The 27,019-nt window shown below is 35.3% G+C and overlaps 1 protein-coding gene across 13 annotated transcripts in view; it reads right to left on the bottom strand.

Annotated features, from left to right (window-relative positions):
* Positions 1-27,019, bottom strand: part of SSBP2 (single stranded DNA binding protein 2) — a 290,537-nt gene that overhangs the window by 124,083 nt on the left and 139,435 nt on the right. The gene's annotated exons all lie outside the window — the stretch shown is intronic.

Genomic DNA, 27,019 nt, shown 5'->3' with positions numbered 1-27,019 from the left:
TTTTATGGCCAAGAATACTGCTTATCTTGGTGAATATTTAACATGCACTTGAAAAGAGTGCTATATTCTGCTGTTATGGGTAGAGTGTTGTATACATGTCCATTAGGACAAATTAGTTAAGTGTTGTTTCCACATTCTATATCCTTACTGATTTTCTATCTATTTTTTTCTATCAATTATTGATAGAGTGGTATCTTCAAATACAGTTGTGGATTTTTCTATTTCTTTTTACAGTTCTACCAGTTTCTACCTCCTGTATTTTGAAGCTCTCTTCAGAGGTGCATTAATGTTTAAGATTACTATATCCTCTTGATGAACTGACCTCTTTACTATTTAAAATTTTTTTAATTGAAATTGTTTATATTTAAGGTGTACAACACAATAATTTATTATACATATACACAGTGAAATGATTACTACAGTCAAGCTAATTAATACATCATCTCTTCACATAGTTACAATATTTTTTTGTGATGAGAGCACCTGAAATCTACTCTTTTACCCAATTTCCAGTATTCAATACAGTATTAACTATAGTCATCATGCTGTACATTAAATCTCTAGAGTTATATGCCTTATGTAACTGCAACTTTATACCTTTTGACCCAAATCTCCCCATATTCCACACCTCCTCACCCCTGGTAACCACTGTTCCACTCTTTGCTTATATGTATTCAACTTTTTTTATATTCCACATAAAAGTGAGATCATGCAGTTTTTTCTTTCAGTGTCTGGCTTATTTCACTTAGCATAATGTCCTCCACGTTCATCCATGTGGTTGCAAATGGTGGTTCTCCTTTTTTAAGGATGAATAATGTTTCCTTGTGTGTGTGTACATACATACACGTGTATATATATATTATATATACACACACATGAAAATTTCTTTGACTTCTTAACTATTATGAAATGACCTGCTATATCCCTTTGCTCTGAAATCTTTTTCTGACATTAATATAGCCGCACCAACTTTGTTTTGATTACTATTCTCCATTCTTTCTACTTTTCATCTATTTGTTTTTTGACATTTAATGTGGGTTTCTTGTAGGCAGCATATAGTTGGCACTTGCTTTCATCCACTGACAATCTCTGCTTTTAAAATGGGGTGTTTAGATCATTTATATTTAATGTGATTCTTGATACGTTTAGGTTTAAATCTATCATCTTGTTATTTGTGACATCTAGTCTTTGTTCCCTTTTTCCTCTTTTCTGCCCTCTTCTAGAGTAACTGAATTTTTTTTTTAAGATTTTATTTTTCCTTTTTCTCCCCAAAACCCCCAGTACATAGTTGTGTGTTTTTAGTTGTGGGTCCTTCTAGTTGTGGCATATGGGATGCCACCTCAGTGTGTCCTGACGAGCGGTGCCATGTCCACACCCAGGATTTGAACCTGGGAAACCCTGGGCCACTGAAGCAGAGTGCGCAACTTAACCACTCAGCCATGGGACTGGTTCCTAACTGAATGTTTTTAAATAATTTCTTGTCATTTCTTTTGATGGGTTATTAGCTCTCGGTTTTCTTATTTTAGTGGTTGTTCTAGGGTTTACAGTATACATATTTATACTGTATACATATTTAACTTATCATAGTCTATCTTCAAGAAAACTCAACCACTTCATGAATAGCATACAGAACCTTATAACAGTATATTTCCATTTCTCTCCTCCCAGCCTTTACATTATTGTTGTCGTACAGTGTACATCTGCATGTGTTATAAACCACACACTACACTGTTATTTTTTAAAGTCATTTACCTTTTAATGAGATTGGAATAATAATGAAAACATCTTATACATTTATTCACAGTTACAATTTCCAATTTTCTGTCTTCTTTGTATAGATCCATATTTCCTTTCAGTGTCACTTTCTTCTGCCTCAAGGACTTCCTCAAGGACGTATTTTAGACAAGTTTGCTAGTGATGGATTCTTTCAGCTTTTGTATGTCTCAAAAGTCTCTATTTTGCCTTTGTTTTTGAAAGATGTTCTCACTGAGTATGGAATTCTAGATTGATTCCCATCCCCCGCCGACTCAGTACTTTAAAGATGTTGTTCTGCTGTCTTTTCACTTGTTTTGTTTTTGACAAGAAATTTACTAGAATTCTTATCTTTCTTTTTCTGTATAAACATGACTTTTCTACTGGCTGGTTTTAAAATTTTTGTCTTTGTCACTGGTTTTGAACAATCTGATTATCACGTGCACTTGTGTATTTTTTTCTTCATTTTTATTTTGTGCTTGGGGTTCTGTGAAAAACTTCAATCTCTAAATTTACACTTTTCATCAAAACGATCTCTGTAAATATTTTTTCTGTCTTTCCAGCTCTCTACTTTCCTTTGGTGACTCCAGTTCCAAGTATATCAGGCTGCTTGGTTGTCCCACAGCTCACTGCTGCTCTACTTTTCTTCTTCTTCTTTTTTAGTTTTTTTCCCTCTCTCTCTCTGTTTCATTTTTCATAAATTCTATTGCTAAGTCTTCAAGTTTATTAATCTTTGCTTCTGCAATGTCTAATATGCCATTAATTCCATCCAGTGTACTCTCCATCTTTAGAATTTTCATTTGCTTCTTTTTACACATTCCATATTTCTAGCAAACACATTCAATCTTTCCTTTTTGAAGATATAGAAAATTATAATAACTGTTTTAATGTCCTTGTCTGCTAAGTCTAATATCTGTGTCAGTTCTGGATTGGTTTTGATTGCTTTTCCTCCTTATTATGAGTCAGATTTTCCTGTTTCTTTGCATTGCCTGGTAATATTTGACTGAATGCCAGACATTATGAATTTTACTTTGTTCGGCACTGGATATTTTTATATCCCTATAAATAAATCCTTTTGGTTCTCACTTTTAAGACACTGTAGGTGGGACAAGAGTAGCAGACAGTCTAGGAATAATTATTCCCCACTACAGCAGCAACGCCCGAGTAGGCTACTCAATGGCCTGTGAATTATGAAGTTTTGCATTCTGTCTGCCATGCACTTTCCCTAAACAAAGCACCTCTTATACTTCACTGAAATTGCTTATCTGGCTGTCTTCTCATTACGTAGTTCTTTCTCTATACTGTTGCTATATTAACTTCATACTTAAGCAACACATATCTCGTATTCCTGACACCTGGCAGAGTCCTAGCACAGCAGATGGTAGTTTAATAAATAAGAAAATTCATATGTGTATGTTGACAAAAAAGTTTACTTTTTAAACCAAATTTGTGTCAGAAACTCATGGTTTAAGATTGAACTATCCTTTTTCCAACTCACATGACTTTCTGAACATAGTGGTATACTTTTATTCCTTAGGAAATCATAACCACACGCACAATTGAATGTAAACGCTTGGCTCAATTTGTATTTTACTTCCTATCTCTTTCAAGATACCCTCTCCTTCCCTTCTTGTCTCTTTGACATAAGGCTCCACACAAAACTAAAAGTCAAAGCAAAAGATTTGTTCCACAAAGTAGTAGCACTACCTATATTTACTGTGGCTTGTCAGAACCGGGCATCTGGTCTCTTAAACAGTGTAATGATGCCTAGAATTACTAGGGTAATATCCAAGAAACTCAGCATGCTTAGGAAGATGTTCTAAAACCATATTTATAACATTATAAGAAACAATGCAAATGAACTGTAAACTAGTAATGATTTCTGCCTTAAATTCTTAAATAATCAACTTGACTTCTAATCAAAATATCGCTTAACCACATTTCTAAAATGGATCCTTCATTTTGATTCCTATCACTATAGTAATAATGCAACCTTTTGTATATTCAAGTCTGTACATCAATAAAAGTCTTTATATAAAGCGACTATCCAAATATTAAGGTTTCCTCAAACAAAAGACTGTAAAAACACTTGATTTCACAAAAAATAAACAATCTAATAGAGTATTGTATAAGGTATCAGAAGTTCAGTTTCATTTGTCCATAACTAACTTAAAGTTCTTAAATAAGGTTTAATTTGCTTAGGAAAGGAAGCAAAATTATCTTGAATAAGCTAATATTCAATTTCTTTCAAGTATTTTGTGATTTCAACATACACAATATAATTCCCACAATCAGCAACTGAAAATGAGATTGTTTCCCCTGAAAAATAAAACTTTAAAATAATCTATACTAAATAATAGCATCCAACGGAACATGGAGAGAGCCTTTTACCATGTGCCGTGGTTAGTTGTATAACACTTCCTATTTAGTTAGAAAAAAAGAGTCATGCTGCCACTAGATTCTTGCATCATTTCCATTTTTTTTTAAAGGTTGTTTAAATTTCAAGAGTATGGATATTTTCTTGGGTTTTAAAATATCAAAGTCACAGATTAACAGTGAGAAAACTTTTATATTTCACTGCCTGGCTCTCTGTTTAGATAGGGACAGAGATGTGACTATAAACCCTTTACTGCCAATGGGTTATAGGCAAAAAAAAAAAAAAAAAAGGCAGCCAGAGCTTAAGTTTTTCTTGCCAAAACAAAGGAAAACAATTGTTTGGAAGAACTTCCAAATGGACTTATAGGGAAAGTGGGTGTCATGGCAATGCAGATAGCAGAAGTATCATTCTAGCTACATATGGACAGGAAGCTACCACCATGTGTATTTCTCCACCCTTGGCTTCCCCTAACCCCTTTCTCTCATCACACTCCATGAGAGTGAAGCAGCACTGGAGAGCCTAAGAATTCTTAGATTTTATAGAGATACACGTTAGCAGACTTGACTGTGAAATTATGTTTCCTAAAAAAGTTCTGTTTTCATTAAGTATCCCAGTGAGTAACAATATTTAGAGTAGAAGAATGTGTTTAAGAAATTATAGGACTTTTAAGCACCACTACAATTGCTATAGGACTCAAGGAAAAGCGCCAGTGTCCCACTTCTCAGACTTCACCACTGTCTTCTGATCAAAAGAATTCTCCTATTTCCAGAAATATTTTTCTAGAAATACAGTTTTCAGAAATCAGTTTTCTCATTTACTTGAATAAATAAATACCTGAAAGTGCTAGAATAAAATATCTTCCTAGTCTGTCTTAGTGTGGAAGTTCCATTGAAACCTGTCCACCTGGGTAACCCTGCTGGTACTTGACACACTGGCGGCATAGCTTCCAGCATCACAGCAACACACAGCCACCACAGTATGACAACTGACAGACACATGGTGCGGTTCCCTGACCGGGAAACGAACTCAGGCTGCAGCAGTGAGAACACCGAATCTTAACCGCTAGACCACGAGGACTGGCCCCTAGGATACTGGACAAAGAAAATAAGAGTTGGAGAGAATAAGAATAGAAAAGGAAGCAAAATTTTGCTAATAGCCTCTTAAAACCTAGAAAACAACTATGAGTATTATCTCTAAAACGTGACTTTAGGTATCTTTAAAAATCTTGTCTTCTTCACGGAAGTAGAGATAGAAACGCAGTATCTGAAAAAAAAAATAGTCCATGCTTTTCCATTTATCAATCCTAAAAACATAATTCTACATCATAACTTCTAGTCCAAATCAGTGGCCTTAGGATATATGCCCACAAACAAATGTCAAATAAATAAATAAATAGGCAAGCAAAATTATTAGATAATACTCTTTTACTAAATACAAGAAAATTTTTGGATTGAGGGGAAAAACAACTAGCTGGAATCAATTGTATTTTGTTTTCAATGACCCTATATTATTGGGAAGAAATACTGAGATGTGGCAATGCAGAAGGAAAGAAATCAATAAAGCACTACAAAGTAGGATTGCATCTAGATAGCAATTGTACGCTGTAAATGCCTCTCATTCATCATAATCTGTTCAAATTAAAGATTCATTTTTAAGGTCTTGAAAACTCACTAAAGCGATGTCACAATTCCTTTTTCAAAATCAAATAAAATATGAAGGTAGTCTTGAACATGATTAAAATGCTTAGATCTTTCTTTACTTACATAACAATGATGACTAAGCAATGCAAAAAGAATTACAACTCTAGCAAGAAGGTATTTTCCATTTTTATTATTTATCTTAGTTGCCTACAGCAAGTAACAAACACATTTTTTTCAAATCCCATTCACAGAGAGAACTAAAAGAAATATTCACTTCCCCATATGTTATTTTTCATGAAAACACATATCCTAACTATATAAGAATATTGATTAAATTGATTCCTGATACCAAATTATTGACACTAAAAACAACCAAGCAGAAAAAAGCAAAACAAATCATAAGAATTACCTAACCATAGGGCATATATGTAAGAACACCCATCCCACGTCCTAAGGATCTCACCAATAAAACAAAACAAAATGTACGCTTTTTTGGAATCCTAAATAGATATCATTGCTTACATACAAACTCCAAAAGAAACCACAAAAAAGCTACTAAAACTAAAATTTAGTAGCTTAACAAGGTAGAAAATAAACATTCTATATACAGGCTATGAACAATTAGGTACTGAAATTTTAAAAGTACCATGTATTGCATCACAAAAATCATAAAAATCCTTTGCTATAAACCTAACAAAAATATTTGTACTGAAAACTACAAATCACTAATAAAAGAAATTAAAGAAGACAAACAAATGCAGAGATATATGGTGTTCAACAATAGGAAAATGCAACATTGTTACTATTTCAATTCTCCTCAAACTCTCTATAGACTGAACACAATTCCAATCATTACCCCAATAGGATTGTTTTGTAGAAAGCAAAAGCTGATTCTAAAATTTATATAGAAATGGAAAAGAACTAGAATAACCAAAATAATTTTGAAAATGAAGAGCAAAGATGGAGGTCTCCCACTACCCTGATTGCAAGACTTACTATAAAGCACAGCAATGAAGACAGCATGGTGGTGGAAAAAGAAGACAGGAGCCACACATATATGGTTATTTTGACCAAGATGTAAATGCAATTCAATGGAAAGAGGAGAGTCTTTTCAACGATAATGGTGCCTGAATAATTAGATATCAATATACAAAAAAAAAAATTAAATTAAAAAAATAACACTAATCCAAACCTTGTACCATATAAACATTAACTCAAAATGTATCATAGAATAAAACATAAAATCTGAAACTATAAAACATCTAGGAAAAAACATAGGAAAAAATATCTGTGACATTGGTTTAATGTTAATTTAAAAATTCCTTAGATATATCATCAAAAGAAAAAAATTGATAAATTGCACTTCATCAAAAGTAAGACCTTTGGCTCTTTCAAGGATATGATTAATAAAACGAAAAGATAAGCCAACGCAGGAAGAAAATATATGCAAATCACATTTCTGATAAAATTCTTGTATCCTGAATATAAAAAGAACTCTGAGAGCTTAAGAAAACAAACTTAACTTTTAAAATGAGTAAAAGATCTTAACAAATACTTCACCAAAGAAGATATAAGGATGGCAAACCAGCCCATGAAAAGATGCTCAGCATCGCTAGTCACCAGAGAAATGCAAGCAAAACCACAATGAGAAATGACAGCATACCTATTAGAATGGGTGAAATAAAAAAACTGACAATAGCAAGTGCTAGTGAGGATATAGAGCAACTAGGACATTCATACACTGGTGGTGGGAATGTAAAATGGTATAGACATTTTGGAAAACAGTCTGGTAGTTTCCGGTACAGTCAAACATATCATCATATGCCACAAAAATCTCACTCCTAGGTACTTATCTAAAAGAAACAAGCAAAAAAAAAACCCCAGCACAACAATCCTATGTTTACATGAAAACTTATTTGAAGATGTTTATATTGGCTTAATTCATAATTGGCACAAATTAGCACAACTCAAATATCTCTCAAATGAGGAATAAACTGTGGTATATTCATACAATGGAATACTACTCAGCAATAAAAAGGGCAAACTACTAATACATGCAGCATCATGGATTAATCTCAAATACATTATAATAAATGACTGAAGGCAGACTCAAAAGGCTACTGTATGATTCAATTTATATGACATTCTAGAAAGGCAGAACTATAGAGACAGAAAATAGATCAGTGGTTATCAGTGGCTTGGGATGGGGGAAGGGGTAATTACAAAGGGCCAGGGAAATTTTCTTAGGAGATGGAATTGTTCTACACCTTCATTGTGGTTGTGGTTGCGTTACTTTCTGTGTTTGTCAAAACTTGCAGAACTGTACACCAAAAAGGGTAAATTTTACTGTATTAAATTACAAATTAATACAAAAAGTAGGGAAAAAACACCATAACCAGGCAATGAGAAATATTCAATACTAAGTTATTTGATTATGAATGTAGGTTTAAAAATCTGATCTCAAATGTCAACTAGTCCTGGATGCTGTTGAAGATTTTACTACTATAAGGCAATATTCTATCATACAGTAGGTGAAATAACATTTAAAATAAAATTAACTTAAAAATTAAATTAAAATCAAATACAGGAAAACCTATGTATAGACAGGCGATATTCAAGAATAAATAGGGCATGCATGCCCTCTATTCTCAAGACCATCTCACGTCATGTACTGAATACATATCTACTTAAAGTAACAACACGAGGCAAGGTATGTCACCAATGTATAGTCAAAGTCATAAGATGCTACAGTGTGTTTGGGGAAAAAATCACAGACTCTGGGGATGGACAGATAAACAAGCTTAACTTCAAACTCTATTTATGCAACTCACTTAAGTTAGGAATGTCACTTAAATTACCTTGCTGATCACACAAGAAGTAACAGAAAGCTCCTAGCTTCTTGCACGGCTTCTAAATATTCCATAAATAATCCCTCCTTTTTTCCCACTCCTCCCTCCCTCTCTTCCTTCCTGAAAGCCCAAGTTTTCCCAAAAGTACCAGATCTGCGAATGTAGGTAACTCCTTTTCAAAAGAACAGTGTTCTTACTAAGGAAATCCGCTAGTTGGTCCCACCAGCTTCCCCTTCTCATTTATATGGCCACAGCTCTCAATTGGGGGTGCACCATTGATCTGTTACTATCAGTAAGTAGTTACTGTCTCATGGGCAGCCAATTTCTAGGCTAACCAGTGACCTGTGTGTGAATGAGGTGGGCAGGCTTGAAGAACTCTGCTTAGAAAAAGTGATGGTAATTTGTTTAGCCAGTCAAACTGAATATTCTCAGATATAAACAAGAAAAAACTGGCTGATCAGCAGCAAAAGGAGGAGCCTATACACAGAGACAAGTAGAGTGTGAATGATTGAGGGCATGTGAGAGAAAGCGGGGGGTGGGAGGGGGGTGTGGAGAGAACACATCCACCATGGGAGAGCCTGCGTGAAATGGCTGGGTGATCAGAGAGAGAGAGAGAGAAAGAAGCTAGAAGCTACCTTGGCATCTAAGTTTTCCAGTTTCAATTCTTTCCCCAGCTTATGAGTCCTTATAACAAAATTCCTCTTTCTTAAAGTGGTATATTAAACATGTTTCATTGTCTTTTCTACCCTTAACCACTTTCAGAACAACTTTCTTCAGGGATTGTCATCCCTAAGGACTATATCTAGCCTACTGGGCCAGAGGAAGAACCTGATCCAAGGCAGCCTACCCGTCAGATTCTCTCAAGACTATGATCAAGCTGCCCGTGCTCACACAGACAGTGGCTGATTCTCTAGCAAAAAGTCACACAGAGTTACAGTTGTAGTCAGCATCTTAGAAAAGCAAAGTCCCAAGCAAAATAAGGTTATGAGTTATCAGAAACCCAGAGAAAGCTGGAGTAAAGAATGGGCCAGTCATTACAAACCTCGTTATTCAAAAGCTGTCTCCTGGTGTCCTGCCCCTTCCAGTGCCAAAGAGCACCTCACACCCTCTCATTTCAAGAAAATTCATTCTAGAAACATCTTGCTAGTTGGTGTCAAAGAAGCACAACTCTACATACTCCCACTTTTGTGTTCCCTATCTACTAAAAATTTCAAAAGCAAGACCATGGCACCTGAAAAGAACCAATTCCTATGATTCCTACTCCTACTTCAATCAAAGGGAACTTCGCAAGATGATAAAGTATTATGTGCAGTTTTCTGTGTATCTGTTCCTCTCAATATTTCTTTCACATCAATATGTGATGTTTAATGATTCTTAATAATTCTTAATAGGAGCAGTTGATTAACTTCTTCAATTTCTTCTAAGAATCTATTTTTAAATTAAAAAGTTGGGACTGTTTTTTTCAAACAGCCCAATAACGGAGCACAATATCCGAAATTAGCCTCTCTTTAAAAAAGCTAGACAAAGTCATTTAACCTGAAGCTAATGTTTGTCAATCATCATCCTGTGATAGCAATTATTTTAAAACTATTTTGTTACATATATGGAGCATAGCAAAAATAATTTTTAAAAACTGTAACAAACTCATTTCCTCACATCACTAAAACACAAGCCTACAAGCCCCAAATTTTTCAGATCAAAAGATAATTTTTCAAAGGTCCCACAAAGATTTTCTGAAGTGCCAAAATATATAAACAATACAGGTGTAGTTTTGAGTATTGTAAAATTATTTCCCCCATTCTATAATAATATACATTTATACTAAATCACAAGTTTTATCACTGTGTTCCCATGGCATTGTGTACACACTTCTATTACAGATTTATCAAATCAGGATAGTTGTTTGAGTTTGTCTCTTTGTGGACCAAAGCTCATAGAGAATCAACCACATCCTTCACCTTGGAGTCTTCAGCACCTATGTTAGTGCTTACCTCAGAATAACACATTAAAAAGAGTTGATAAATGAAATAAACAGCCGTTTCACTGGAAATCTTAGTAAAATGATTACGTAAATTTGGGCTACTGAGCCTCAAATTTGTAGCATCTCACACATTTAGAAAGAAAATGTTTCCAGCCAACATACTCAACTTCCTTCTTAATCTGGCTAAAAAGTAAGGTTGTTTGTTCATATTTCTCAACTTTCCTTCTTAAAAAATACTTAATTCAGAATAATGCTTTCATTTCATCAGTCACTTAGTAGTAAGAACTCAAAGGAGAAAATATCAGGCTCCAAGAGGATCATAAAATAGGAAAATTCCTTGATTACTAAATACAAGTGTTAACAATTGAAAACAATAATATGAGGATAAAATTTGGGGTTATTATTTGTTAAAGACAGACTGTGAGTAATATATCTTCATCCAATTTATTAATTAATTTAGACTCTGATAAATAACTGGGCTAATAAACAGCATTGCTTTTATAACGTTAATGCAGTGTGCATATAAGGCTCAGATTATAAACTGAATCCTTATGAGAACAAGGTAACTTTACTCTGTCCTACAGTTTATTCTGAAAACGTGTGCTGTTATTCAGAAGGAAGATGAGAAAAAATAATGTAGCTGCTACATACAAACATCACCATTATTAAAATAATACGAAGCAGGATTTAAAACCAGTGAGTAAATAGTGAGTTTACATGTTTTATGACATGCTACATGTGCATAAAAGGTATATAAAACAAATAAACACGTTTTAGCATGCGTATATTTTTATATTTTAAAAAAGGCAACCATTTAAAATTTTCCCTTTGTACACATATGACAAACAAGTTTTTGTACATATATAACAAACAAAATTTTTCTCTATAAATAACAAGCCAATATCTGAAGGTGGGTATTTGCTCTGCATAATTGGTCTTAAAAAATCCAGCCTATAAGAGAGTCTATATTAGAAATATAAACACATATGAAAAAATACCATATACAAAGGTATGGGGATGAAGGAAGGAAAGAAGGGAGGGAGGGAGGGAGGGAGGAAGAGAGGGACGGAGAGAGAGAGGGAGGATTGATTCCACGAATGGAGATCTTCCAACGTCTTGCCCTAAATATCAAGTCTTCTGAGGCTCCTCTGAATCAGGGAGGACAGTCTGAGGATTCCAGTCAGAGGTTCCTAATCTGGGTCTTAGAGCACAAGCAAGGCAGAAGGTACACCAAGTATCTTTAATAATGTTAAATGAATTTTCTCAGGAAAGAAGGATGGCAGTATTTTTTATTCTCGTTTTCTTTTTGAATTACATTTACTCTTTTTTGGTGTAAATTTCTGTGAGTTCTGACAAAAGTGTAAGCACTACCACAATCAACATATAGAACAGTTCTATCACCCCAAAATTCCCTCGTGCTGTCCCTTTGTATCCTAAGTCTTCCTCCAACCATTGCCTTTAAACTTAGCAATCCTTAGCCCAATGGAACAGTTTAACAAAGGGAGATGACTGTAGGGGTGGGGCAGTGGGGGAATAATGTATAGTTAAACTCTTAAAAAATCATTTACACAGGAGAAACATTTATATCCCAGAAGAAATCCTCCATGCCTCTATGACGTTAAAGCAAAATAAAACACGGAATCAGACTGGTGGTTTTCTCTGAACATCTGACTGCTCTCCAGCGCTGAGGGCCTCCACTGCTGGTATGGTTACACCCAATCTACTTTGTTCCACAGAATTAAATCAGTAGTATCCTAAAAAAACTTCCACAACTAACATCAACCTCTACATACATAAGCAGCAACTAATACAGTAATAATTTAAAAGGCACATCAGCCTGCTTTTGGCTGGCAGTTTTTTTTAAATCCTCTCATAGGTAGAGCAACAGCTGTTACTGAATAGCTCTAGTCACTAGAGAATTTCTTTTAGCACAGTTTGACATCATGGCCTAAATTCAAAGTGACACCAAATTAAAGCTTGTTATGGTAATGATTACAGCAGTAGAAAGTGGTTTAGGAAAACCTGAAGTCTGCGTCTTCAGATATAATTTCAATTATATCACTGTTGACTGGCTAGTTTCAAATCTTACTATAACACAAAACTATCATGACTTAAAAATGTGTAAAACTTTGATTTAAAAAAAGACATCCCATAAATGAGCAATAAACTAAGAATAAACCCTTCCACTTGAATGACACACTACTTGTCTAACAGAGGAATGAATGAAGTAAATGTCTTTTCAGAGGCTAGGTACCTAACTTTACAGTTTTCTCAAGTTTCCAACGGTTAAAAAATAATATACCAAGTGATATCAGCAAGATGGAGGAATAGGAAGTGCCAGTCCTCGTCCCACCCCCAGAAACACTGATTTAACAATCATAGTACAGACCAGAATGCCTTTATGAGAACCCCAGAATCCAGTTAAAAAGACGCAGCACCCTAGAAAAGACCAAACCAAGAACAACTCCATTGAAACAGGTAAAAAGAGCAGTTTCACATTACCTGTGTCTCTCCCTCCCCTAAGTCAGCAGAGGTCAGACCAAAAAAGATCCCTTCAGCATGCTGTTTCTACCACAGAGGAAGGAGAGAGGCACCATCCCCAGCTCCTCAGGTCGCTGCCTGAGAACTGCTCCTGTCTCCCCCGACCCAGAGCACTGAAATCCAGTGTAGCTGCAACACCTCAGGGCAGCTAGGAACAAGGAAGAGGGTAGGTGGCTCTCACAGTGAGGCCCCCAGTGGCCAATGTGGATTAGCAGCTGCCGGCATGGATGGCAGCAGCTGGCATGGACCCCAGCAACTGGTGTGAACTGCAGCAGCCAGAGGGCTCTCAGCAGCTGGCAGGGTTCTCAGCAGCTGACTTGGCTCTGTGGGATTGGGAGAAGGTGCACAATCCTGAGGGAGGAAGGGGAGAGAGAAGTGGAGCTTGCACCTAACATCCTGGCACCTTAGTGCGCTGCCCTAGAGAAAAGGGGCAGGTGACTCTCAGTACCGAGAATGGCTCTGTGTGACTGGGGAAAGGCGTACAACCCTGAGAGTTCTCCCCCAGGAGGGAGGAGGAGGAGTGGAACACGTATATCCATAAAAAAGGTTTGAGAGACTCCCAGAGTTTCTAGCTGGACTGACTAGTGAAAGTCTCTCCCTGCCAAAGCCTATCCATAAACACTGGAAGAGGCAACTGTTTCTTCAAAGGTGCGGACACCAATGCAAAGCTTAGGAGAAACACAAAGAATGAGGGAAATACTACATTACCAAAGGAACAAAAGAAATCTCTAATAACAGACCCTAAAGACATAAAGATTTATGAAGTGCCTGACAAAGAAATCAAAACGATCATCTTAAAAGAAGCTCAGTGAGCTACAACAGACAACTCAATGAAATCAAGAAAATGATACGTGAACAAAATAAGAATATAAACAAAGAGAGAAATCATAAAAAAGAACCAAACAGAAATTTTGGAGCTGAAATACGGAAAAATTGAACTGAAAAATCCACAAGAAGAAACTTCTGGTAGACACACAAAAGACAAAGAGAAAGGAATCAAAACACGCCACTACAAAAAAAATCAACAAATCACAAAGGAAGACAGCAAGAGAGGAAGAAAGGAATAACAGAACGACAAAATAGCTAGAAAACAATTAACAAAATGGCAAAAGTAAGCCTTTATCTATCAGTAATTACTTTAAGTGTAAGTGGATTAAATTCTCCAATTAAAAGACACACAGTGGCAGAATGCCTAAAGCAAATGGGATCTAACCATATGTATGCTACCTATAAGAGACCCATTTTAACTTTAAGAAGACACATAGGCTGAAAATGAAGGGATAGTAAAAGATATTTTGCTAAAGGTAACCAAAACAGAGCAGGATTGACAATACTTATATCAGACAAAATAGACTTTCAGTCAAAACCAGTTACAAGAAACAAAGAAGGTCATTATAGGATCTAACAATTATAAACATATATGCACCCAACATTGGAGCAAAAATATGTAAAGCAAATATTAATAGAACTGAAGAGAGAAAAAGACAGCAATGCAATAATAGAAAGGGACTTTAGTACCGCATTTTCATCAATAGATAGATCAGCCAGACAGAAAATCAATTAAAAAACCAGCAGAAAATCAATAAAAAACCCCAGCAGATCCATAGATCAAATGGGCCTAATAGACATACACAGAACAATCCATCCAATAGCATGAGAATATACATTCTTCTCAAATGCACATGGAACATTCTGCAGGATAGATTACATATTGGGCCATGAAACAAGTCTTAACAAATGTAAGAAGACTGAAGTCGTATCAAGTATCATTTCCATCCACAATGGTATGAAACTAGAAATCAATAACAGGGGGAAAATAGAAAATTTCAGAAATATGTAGAAATTAAACAACACATTCCTTAACAACCAAAGAAAAATTCAAAAGGGAAACCAAAAAATATCTTGAGACAAATGAAAATGGAAATAAAATATACCAAAACTTATGAGATGCAGCAAAAGCAGTTCTAAGAGGGAATTTTATAGCAATAAATGCCTCATTAAGAAAAAGAGATCTCGGGGCTGGCCCCGTGGCCGAGTGGTTAAGTTCGCGCGCTCCGCTGTAGGCGGCCCGGTGTTTCATTAGTTCGAATCCTGGGCGCGGACATGGCACTGCTCATCAGACCACGCTGAGGCAGCGTATCACATGCCACAACTAGAAGAACCCACAACGAAGAATACACAACTATGTACCGGGGGGGCTTTGGGGAGAAAAAGGAAAAAATAAAATCTTTAAAAAAAAAAAAAAAAAAGAAAAAGAGATCTCAGGGCCGGCCCAGTGGTGTAGTGGTTAAGTTTGTACACTCCGCTTTGGCAGCCCAGGGTTCATAGGTTCGGATCCTGGGTGCGAACCTAGCTTGTCAAGCCACACTGTGGCAGCATCCCACATAAAACAGAGGAAGATGGCACAGATGTTAGATCAGTGACAATCTTCCTCAAGCAAAAAGAGGAAGACTGGCAACAGATATTAGTTCAGGGCCAGTCTTCCTCACAAAAAAAAAGAAGAAGAAGAGATCTCAAACAACTTAATATTACAACTCAAGAATACAAAAAGAGAAACAAACTAAGCCCAAAATTAACAGAAGAAAAGAAATAATAAGGATTAGAGCAGAAACAAATGAAATATAGATTAGAAAGACAATAAAAAAGATCAATGAAAATAAGAGTTTGTTTTTTGAAAGGATAAACAAAATTGGCAACCCTTTATCTAGACTAACAAAAGAGAGAAGACTCAAATAAAATAAGAAGTGAAAGAGGATACATTACCAAAGATGTCACAGAAATAAAAGGATCTTAGGAGACTACTGTGGATATCCAACAAATTGGACAATCTGGAAGAAATTTCTAGAAAAATACAACTTACCAAGACTGAATCATGAAGAAATAGAAAATCTGAACAGATCAATGAGAAAGGACATTGAATCTCAGTAATTAAAACCCTGTCAACAAAGAAAAGTCCAGGACCAGATGGCTTCACTGGTGAATATTTATCAAGCATTTAGAGAAGAATTAATACTAATCCTTCTCAAATTCTTCCAGAAAGCTACAGAGGAGGGAACACTTCCAAACTCATTTTAGAAAGTCAGCATTACCCTGATATCAAAGCTACATGAAGCTATCATAAAAAAAGAAAACTACAGGCCAATATTCCTGATAAACATAGGTACAAAAATCCTCCACAATATGCTAGCAACCCAAATTCAAATACCACACTAAAAGAATCATACACCACAATAAAGTGGGAATATTCCATAGGATATAAGGATGATTCAACATACGAAATCAAGAAATGTGATATCTCACATCAACAGAATGAAGGGTAAAAATCACATCATCTCAATAGATGCAGAAAAGTATTTAACAAAATTCAACACTTTTTCATGATAAAAATTCCCAGCAAACTAGGTTGAGAAGAAATGTACTTCAACATAATAAAGGCCATATATGACAAACCCACAGTTAATGTCATACTTGATGAAAAACTGAAAGCTTTTCCTTTAAGGTTAGGAACAAGACAAAGATAGCCACTCTCAACATTTTTATTCAACATAGCAGTGGAAGTCCTAGCCAGAGCAATTAGGCAAGAAAAAGAAATAAAAGTCATGCAAATTGGAACAAGTAAAATTATCTGTTTTTAGATAACATGATCTTATACATAGCAAACCCTAAGGACTCCACCAAAAAACTGTTATAACTAATAAACGTATTCAGTAAAGCTGAACATAAAATCAACATACAAAAATCAATTGCTTTTCTATACACTAACAATGAGCTATCCGAAAAGAAAATTAAGATAACAATTCCATTTATAATAGCTTCATAAGAATAAAATATTCAGAAATAAACTTAACCAAGGAGGTGAAAGATTTGTACACAGAAACAACATATTGATGAAAGAAATTAAAGAAGACACAAACAAATGGAAAGATATCTCAAAGACTTAATATTTTAAAATCTTCATACCTGCCCAAAGTGATCTACAGATCAATGCTATGCCCATCAAACTCCCAACGGTTTTTCTTACAGAGGTAGAAACGGTAATCCTAATATTCATACGAAAAAAGAAAAGACCCCAAAGAGACAAAGCAATCTGGAGAACAAAGCTGGAGTCATCATGCATCCTGATTTCAAAATATATTACAAAACTAGAGTAATTAAAATAATATGGAACTAACAGAAAGACAGACATATAGACCAATGGAACAGAACAGAGAGCCCAGAAATAAACGCACCTATATATGGTCAACTGATTTTCAATAAGGGTGCGAAGAATACACAATGGGGAAGAATTGTATCTTCAACAAATGATGCTGGGAAAACTGGATATCCACACAAAAGAATGAAATTGGACCTCTATCTTACACCATACACAAAAATCAACTCAAAATAGATTAAAGACTTAAACATAAGACCTGAAACTGTAAAATTCCTAGAAGAAAATATAGGGGAAAAGCTTCATGACATTCACCTTGGCAATGATTTCATGGATGTGACATCAGAAGCTCAGGTAACAAAAGCAAAAATAGACAAATGGAACTACATCAACCAAAACAGCTGCACAGCAAAGGAAACAATCAACAGAGTGAAAAGGCAACCTATGGAATGGGAGAGAAATATCTGCAAGCCAAAAATGTGATTAACTTCCAAAATATATAAGAAACACCTACAACTCAATAGGCAAAAACCCTCAAATAAACTTGATTAAAAAAACGGCAAAGGACTTGAATAGACATTTCTCCAAAGATGACATACAAATGGTCACTGGGTACATGAAAAGGTGTTCAACATCACTAATCCTCAAAACCACAAGATATCACCTCATACCTGTTAGGATGGCTACTATTGAAAAAATCAAAAGATAACAAGTGTTGGTAACATTGTGGAGAAACTGGAACTCTTTTACACTGTTGGTGGGAATGCAAAATGAGGTAGATGCTATGGAAAACAGTATAGCGGTTCCTAAAAATGTTAAATATAGAACAAACATATGATGCAGCAATCCTACTTCTGGGTGTATATCCAAAAGAACTGAAATGAGGATATCAAAGAAACACCTACACTACTGTGTTCATTGCAGCATTATTCAAAACAGCTAAGATACGGAAACAACCCACATGCCCACTGACAGATGAAGAAATAAAGAAAATGTGGTATATACAAGCAATGAACTATTAATCAGCCTTAACAAAGAAGTAAAACCTACCTTTCGTGATAAAATGGATGGAGCTGGACAAAATTACAGTAAGTAAAATAAATCAGTCACAGAAGGACAATTACTGCATAATTCCACTTATATAAAGTATCTAAAATAGCCAAACTTACAGAAGTAGAAAATAGAATGGTGGTTTCAAGGTTATGGGGGGAGGGGAAACAGGAGTTGTTGTCCTATAAAGTTACCAGCATACAAGATGAGTAAGTTCTAGAGATTTGCTGTACAACATAGTGCCTATAGTTCTCAACGCCGTATTGTACACTTCACAATTTGTTAAGAGAGTGAGTAGATCTCACGTTAAGTGATCTCACCAACAAAGAGACACAAGGAAACTTTTGAAGGTGATGGTTATGTTTATTACCTTAATTGTGGTGATGGTATCACAAATGTATGTGTGTGTCCAAACTCATCAAATTGTATATATTAAAATATGTGCAGTTTTTTTGTATATCGGTTTTACCTCAATGAAGCTGTAGATCTCAAAAAATATATATATTCATACAAACATATCCCCCCCCCAAATATATATGGAGGGGAGGGAAGTCCCTGCAGCTACCTCTAATATTAATACTATAACTGGTGTTAGATATTATAATCATATATAGTAGCTCAATTAACTCTTTCTGGTTGATTAGCAACATGAGTAGTACCAGAGTTCTTACGTCTTCCAGTTATCTGAAACCAGGCAAATTTTAGAACTTTTGTTAAAAGAAATTCGACTTCATCCAGAGGAAACAAGTCTTTCAGTAATGATACTTAGTTATGTTTATTTTTGTACTTACTCTAACAATAAGAGGAATATATATAACTTTTATATATATATATATCAGATATATATATATAACAGAGATATATAACAAGATCACATTACATCTGAAATTGGTCTAGAGAAAAACGCTCTAAACACATTGACCACCAAACAATCAGAGATGCCGTGTGTGACTGTACAGGGTATGCACATTGTTCCCTGCACAGGGGCATCTGGCTGAGGAAGCACAAGAGACTGGAATCGAACTCACTTCACTAGTTTAAGTCATGTCCCTACAGGGTAACCCACAGAAAACATAAGCTAGAATAGCAGAGAAAACTTGTGAAAAAATGTTACATTGTCCATCATTAAAGCAGCTCAGAGCAGTATTATCAGAGGAAGATCTCAGGTAGACTCTTAAAGCTAGAATTAATCTTAGGTCAATGTCTCTCTACTTCCTCCTAATGAAATCCATCAGACACCATTCTAATCTATCTTGGAGTACTTCTGTGGACAGACATGACCCTTAGGTAGTTCTTTGTTCTAAACCAGATTTTTTTCTCTCTGAAACTTTCCCCCTTTGCAATTATTGCTCTTATACGTGACAGCCCTAAAGGATTTTTGAAGACAGCTATCATCTGTTTTTCTCCTCTTCTTCATTGCAAGTAAGTTCAGTTCCTTTAATTGATTATTATATGACATATTTCTAGACCGTGGCTACTCCAGAGTTCCTTATGGGACAGGCTAGGAGACTCGTCTTGAAGTTTCTTTTTCAGGGCAAACATGCAGTTTTCACTTAGCTTTTATATAACACTACTTTTGTCTCCCTAATACTTGTCCCATTATGCCAAAGATAGATGATAGCCTTTACTTGGTTTCTGCCAGAAACCAAACTTTGATACATTGGCTTGTAGGTTTTAAACACAGCTTGCTGATATTCTTTAACTTTTTGGGGGGGGGGGGGAGGGGTGGCTTTATCAAGGCTTTGGGGGTGGGAGAGCAGGGGGCAAAATGCATTTTGTAGACCTCTAATAGCATCTCTGCTAGTCAAGATTCTCCTTAAAAGGTCATGTCCAGGAGGAAATCAAAACAAACAAAACAAATTAGTGTGGAACTATTCCTTCTTACAACACTAGAGTATTATATTATATTTAACTTATAATTTTAAAAAACTCTGTTACATTTTCCCTAACGAGCTGCTGTCTAGTCAGGTCTCTAGATTTGTACATTTTACTTTTTAACTTAAACGTAAACTTGCTTTTATTTATGTAACTAGCTAATGTTGGATTATATATTTTTTAAAAATTTAAATATAGAAGTTCAATTAGGTACATGAAAGACTCAATTTCTTTTTTAGTTATTAGAATAAATATTCTAAGAGTAAATAAAATAAACTAAAATATTCAATAATATTATCTGTCAGGAATTTCTATAGGCAGAATCTTTCTTATTTGTCTGGCTGCTTTTTTCTATTAGAGTTCCAACAAACTAAAAGAAACTTAAATTTTAATGATACTACAAATAAAAAATGCCTTAGGAAAAAATGTGAATTTATTTTTTAAATAATCATAGTACTCCATTTAATTCAAAATAAACTTTTATACTTTTCTGTGTTTTCTAATTCTTCCACCTCAATGAAATTGATTAGTTGCATAACAAAAAAGAGTTAGTAAATGTTTTCAATTTAAAAAGTTCCAAGAAATAGCAAATCATCAATTTGGGAAAATCAACTACCAGTCTCGAGGCACAGTATCATACTAGACGTCTAATGAAAAGGGCATTCTATTTCTCACATCATTTTGATGGCCCTGTACATAGGTGCTTTCTAAAGGATATGAATTAATGGGTTTCCAGGAAAATACTGAATAACCAATTAACCTGAAAATAAATCTGGGTAACTACAGGAATGTTCTGAGTTTATAGTAACATTTTAGAGTCTCAAGGACAAGTATTGAGGAATAAATCTGTTTTGGTTTCTAATACCAGTGAATTCCTTTGTGGCAACTATTAAACCACAGGAATTATCCCATTCTGAGACTATAATTCTCTTATAAGATGTGCTTCCCAATTAAGGACCACATCACAGTAAGGCATGTCAGTAAACACTATCGGCTCCACAGATAAATCTAGAGGGAAGATTTAAATGGTCATTAAGAAGGTAGCTTATTTACATTAGATTTACAAATTTACAAATAAATTTTAGCAGTAAAGGAATGGCCTATGGGTGTAAAGAACATAGCAAAAGCTTTAGGTGAACCATAGGATCGACTGTGGAGCTGAAAAGGAACTTTAGAGTCAATTAAGAGGTATATAGGAAAACCTCCATTTTATAGAGGTAAAGCGATGTGTCCAAGAGCACAGCCATAACTGGAAATTTGACTTCTGTACTTTTCTTCTTTTAACCTGCCTCATCTCTTGCAAATCTAAAACACCATCCTAATAAGACAATGCCTTAACCATAGACTATGTCACATAACTGGTTTTCAGGATAAGAATGCAACATATTCACCGCTATCATCTCTGTCACTTCTAGGACCCAACAGCCCGAACCTATGCCCCCAGGCACAGGGAATGAGAAAAACAGCCATAGTGACACCCTCTTTCCCCTACTTCCCAACAAGTGTCTGATGCCCCAAAAGGTCAATAATTAAATAATTAAATGAGCCTAGAACCTGCAGGCTAAGCGGCTTTTTCAAATGTACAGCCTCTAAACATAAATGTGCTAATGCCACATTCCACCAACTTGCGCCATGTGATATCGTAAATCTTCAAGGGAAACACAGGAGTACTTAGCATATGCCGAGTATCCTGTGAACTACGAGCTCAAGCTGCTTCACAGTTTTGACATCAGATCTCATGAAAGTCAATGTGAAACAGGAAATGAGAGTGATGGTATCCTATCTCATTCCAAGACTGGAGAAATTGGGCAGGGCCCAAAAGATGCTCAGACCCAGTAAGTAACTGAGATTATTTTAAAAGGAAATTAAAATATCTTCTTTCTTTCAATCCATGTGTATTTTTTTTTAAATGGCTATTAAATTGTTAGATCATGGATACTTATTATGTTTGGACCTAACTACTAAATAAACAGAACTATTATGGTTTTGTCTGCTTGTTTTTGCCAAGGGGCCTCATGAAAAAATAACCAAGACATGAAGGGCTCTGTGAACTGAGACAGTTTGAGAACTTCTGTGCTAATGTAAAAGTAATGTACATAGGGGCTGGCCCTGTGGCCGAGTGGTTAAGCTTGCGCGCTCTGCTGCAGGCAGCCCAGTGTTTCGTTGGTTCGAATCCTGGGTGTAGACATGGCATTGCTCATCAGACCACGCTGAGGCAGCGTCCCACATGCCACAACTAGAAGGACCCACAATGAAGAATATACAACTATGTACCGGGGGGCTTTGGGGAGAAAAAGGAAAAAAAAATAAAATCTTTAAAAAAAAAAAAAATTAAAAAAAAAAGTGATGTACATATACACCGAATAGCTTAAAGATTACATAAAAACTTGACAAAAAGACCAGAATCCCTAATCGTAAACACAGATATGCTCGAAATTATAAATCTCAGACTCACTATTATCATGGATTTAGTTAGCTGTCAAATATACTTTACAGTGTGGAGCGGTAGTTCAGACTGTGGTTTCTGGAGTTAAACAACGTTAGGTTTAAAATTTAATTTTGCCATATATTAACTGTGTGCCTTGGCTCTTTAAATCTTTATTTCCTAACATGTAGTAATGGTAATAATAATAATAGTACTCATGTTATAGTAAGTACTGTAAAGATTAAATGAAATAAGGCATGAAAACTATACTTGGCACATAAGCGCTCAGTGAAGTACTAGTTACCATGATCACATTTATCATCATCATTAAAATATACTCTTTAGAGAGTTCTACTTCCAGAATAACAAACTAGGTGCTTTACACCAATCCTACTGCAAGTATGTCTTAAAAAGTTGGATAAAATATTTAAAATAATTTTTTTTAAGGTATCAGAGGCCACTAAGGTAGTAAAGAACTCTGGAGTCATGATTAGGAAAGGAAGTCAACTCAGAGAGGCATTTGAGGGCAATTTTGTACTCAAGCCTTTGCCAATGTCAAAAGCATGGCTGAGAGGCTAAAAAGTGGAGCAGAGGTTTTAATAAATTTACTGGGTTGAGGCATAAAAATTAGCATTCAGAGCCCATCAAAAAGAATACATGCTTGGTATGGGTTGGGACCTCCAAGGGCTATATCTTAAGAGTAAGTATAAATCCAGATATAGACCACCACTCATAGGAGATAAAGACTATTTTAAATCATCTCACTCCCTTGGTTGGTTTACAATGATCTGGAATTGCTAGTGCTCTTAGACTTGCTGTCTGCCAGAGGCAAAAATAAATCCTCTTTGGAATATCACTGAGATTCTCAAATTATCTCTATTATTTTTCATATACAACATCTGGCTCACCATAAAAATATCCACATACAAGACAAGACAATAACATCAAACATCTGGAGACAAAGGGAAACAAAAGAAAATATACACCAGACTCACTGTGGATTCAGATAATGGGGATATCAGAGGTGAGCTTAAAAACCATTACATTTAATATGACCAATAAATTAGGCAACAATATTGAGAACATCAGCAAAGAGGTAAAATAAAAACATCTAAATAGACATTCTAGAACTAAAAAATACAATCACTAAAATTAAGATTTCAGTGTATGGACTTAAATCAAATTATACACAGCTGAAAATAATTAGTGAGCTAGAAGCTAGGTGATAAGAAAATATCCAAATTAAAATATGCAAGAAAGAAAAGATGGAAAATACAGAGAAGAGCACAAATGATATACAGGATATGGTAAAATATCTAGCATAGAAGTATTTGGGACCCAAGAATAAAAAGTTTTTTATTTTTTAAATAGAGGCAAAAGCAATATTTGAAGATACAATGGCTGAAAAATTTCCCAAACTGATCAAAGACATTAAGCCTTAGACATAAGAAGCACTACAAACTCCAACCAGAATAAGGACATAGAAAACCTAGTGACATAATAATAAAAACTGATGAAAACCAAAGGAAAAAAATCTTAAAAGCTGCCAGAAATAAAACAAAAAAAGGTGCAAGTATACTGATGGACTGCTGAAATCTCAACAGAAACAATGGAAGCCAGAACACACTACAGTAATATCTTTAACACACTGAAAGAAAACTGCTAACCTAGAATTCTATATCCAGCAAAAACGTCTGCAAAAAAAAAAAGGTGAAATAAAGGCATTTTTCAAACAAACAAAAAAGTGAAAGAATTGATCACCAGTAGAGCCACACAAAGTATGATAGTCTAACTAAAGTGTATTCTTCAGCATAAAGAGAGTACTTAAAGAAGAAAGGTCAGAGACGTAGTGAGGAATGTTTTCTGTAAAAACAGTGATGATAATGATGCCTCCTGGAGTTTAAAATGCATACAAAATTAAAATACACAACAATAGCATTTAAGTTCAGGGTACAGGGTTGTTAACTGTATTCAAGTGGAAGATTATTTCAAAGTCCAGGAAGTGGTACTAATACTATGTTATATCATACTTTAATAAATCAAAGGTACACAGTATAGCCTCTTGGGTAACCATGGAAAGAAAAATAAAGACTTAAATAAAACAAGCTAATAATGGCAAGTAGGGGGAGGGATGCCAAAAGAACAAAACGATCAAACTGAAATAAAACAAGGAAAAAAAAGACACAAGTAACAAAATGGGCAGAAGGAATAGAAAATAGTAAATTGGTAGATTTAAAATAGAATCTATCAGTAATTACATTAAACATAAACAGAATAAGTGCTCTGATTAAAAACAAAAGATTATCAGACTAGATTTTTTAGAAATCTAACTATTTGCCAATAACAAGAACAAACCTTAAATATAAGGATGTAGAAAATTTGAAAAGGACAGAAAAAAGATATATTATGTAGATATCAACCAAAAGAAAGCTGGCGTGATACCAGACAAAGTAGACTTTGAGGCAAAATATAATTGCTGGACTCTGGTGCAGTGTTCAATAGAAGTGATGGGAGAGAAGGCACTGGTGAAAGGGGAATCTGTGCAAGAATTCTTTCTTTGCATTCTTGTCAATTCAATGGACATACCATACACCTTACCATCAGATCTGAGATGCTAGAGATACTCCATTTAGTTCAATTTTCCATATGTAAAAAAAGAAGAAACAGATTTCTCTTCATAAAAAGAAGAGGAAACTGAGATTTCTTTTTAAAATCTCTGCAGAGAGATTACAGTACACCCCATTCAGGCTACAGAGCTAATCTGTGGAGAGTGGAGTTCGTATTGGCATTCAGACTCCCAGTGCCAAGCTGCATGGTCTCTGTCTCCTCCTTCTTCCTCTATCAGGCTTCTTTTGGGGCTTTCTTCGGTCGTTTGTTGTTAAAGAATAATTATCAGTCTCTACTACTCTCAAAAACTTAAAAATTCTCACATTTTTTCTAGACTAATTTTATATTCAAGTGAAATATTTGAGGTTAAACTGCTAAAATATCTACAAGTACAGTTTATAATTCACATATAGCACTTACCATACATTAGGCACTCTTCTAAGTATCTTATATACATTAACTTATTATTTGCACTTAGCACCATTATCATCCCCATTTTATCAATCTAGAAACTGAGGTAGAGAGAGGTTAAGCAGCAAGATCACACTTAACGTGGGACTAGAACCCAGGTTCCAGAGTCTGTGCTCTTAACCAACCAAAAGAAGCTCCTGGGTGGGATTTAGGTGGACTCTACCACAAACTAGATGTCTGACCTTGGCAAGACACTTCACATTTCTGCATCTCCTTCCTAGTATGCAGAAATGAGGAATTTTACCAAATATTATCTAAAGTTAAAATTCTGATTTTCAATAGTAAAGCTTTATTATGTAATTATATCCTTAACTCTAGATAAATTAAATGAAAGCCAGTCCTCTCCAGACAGTTTAATTATAAGTTTCCTGATTTCTGACCAACATAACTCAAACTAATATTACTGCAAGAGTAAAGAAAAAAACTATTGATAAAATACAGGCATATTTTTCTAGACAAATCATTATAAAGGCATTTGTATTTGCCATTAAAAAGGCAGTTCTTATTTTTGGCTTCAGTGTATTTCTAACAGTGATTTCTAGTTTTCCCCCCAATCCCTCCTTCCTCTTCTTAGAAAATTATAATACTTTTCAGTTGAACACACATTCCTGTAGCTAAAGACCACATTTCCCAGCCTCTCTTGTAGCTGGATATGGTATATGACGAAGTTCTGGATAGGGCATGTGACGAAGTTCTGGATATGGCATATGACCAAGTTCTGGATATGGCATATGACCAAGTTCTGGATATGGCATATGGCGAAGTTCTGGATATGGCAGATGGCGAAGTTCTGGATATGGCATATGACCAAGTTCTGGATATGGCATATGACCAAGTTCTGGATATGGCATATGACCAAGTTCTGGATATGGCATATGACCAAGTTCTGGATATGGCATATGACGAAGTTCTGGATATGGCATATGGCAAAGTTCTGGATATGGCATATGACCAAGTTCTGGATATGGCATATGGCGAAGTTCTGGATACGGCATACGACAAAGTTCTGGCCAATGGGATCTGAGCCTGAGTGACATGGACAACTTCCAGGTCATTCCTTTCAAAGAGGGGGTGTGCCCTCTCCTTTTCCTTCTTTCTTCTCTCTAGCTGACTGGGATGTGAGTGAAACTGGACCACTAAAAGAAAACTGTGTGTTGTGGCTGGCACAGCAACAAGAAAGGAGAAGCCTGAATTTCTGATACATGTGGGGCTACTATATCAGCCTAGACATTTATATGAGTGAAAAATAAACTTCTATCTTATTTGGGGTCTCTTAATTTCAGCCACTGCCCATGAATCCT

Source organism: Equus asinus, chromosome 9 (assembly GCF_041296235.1).
Source record: "Equus asinus isolate D_3611 breed Donkey chromosome 9, EquAss-T2T_v2, whole genome shotgun sequence".
Taxonomy (NCBI): Eukaryota; Metazoa; Chordata; class Mammalia; order Perissodactyla; family Equidae; genus Equus; species Equus asinus.
The sequence above is the reverse complement of the archived record's forward strand: the minus strand, read 5'-3'. Positions and strand labels throughout refer to the sequence as shown.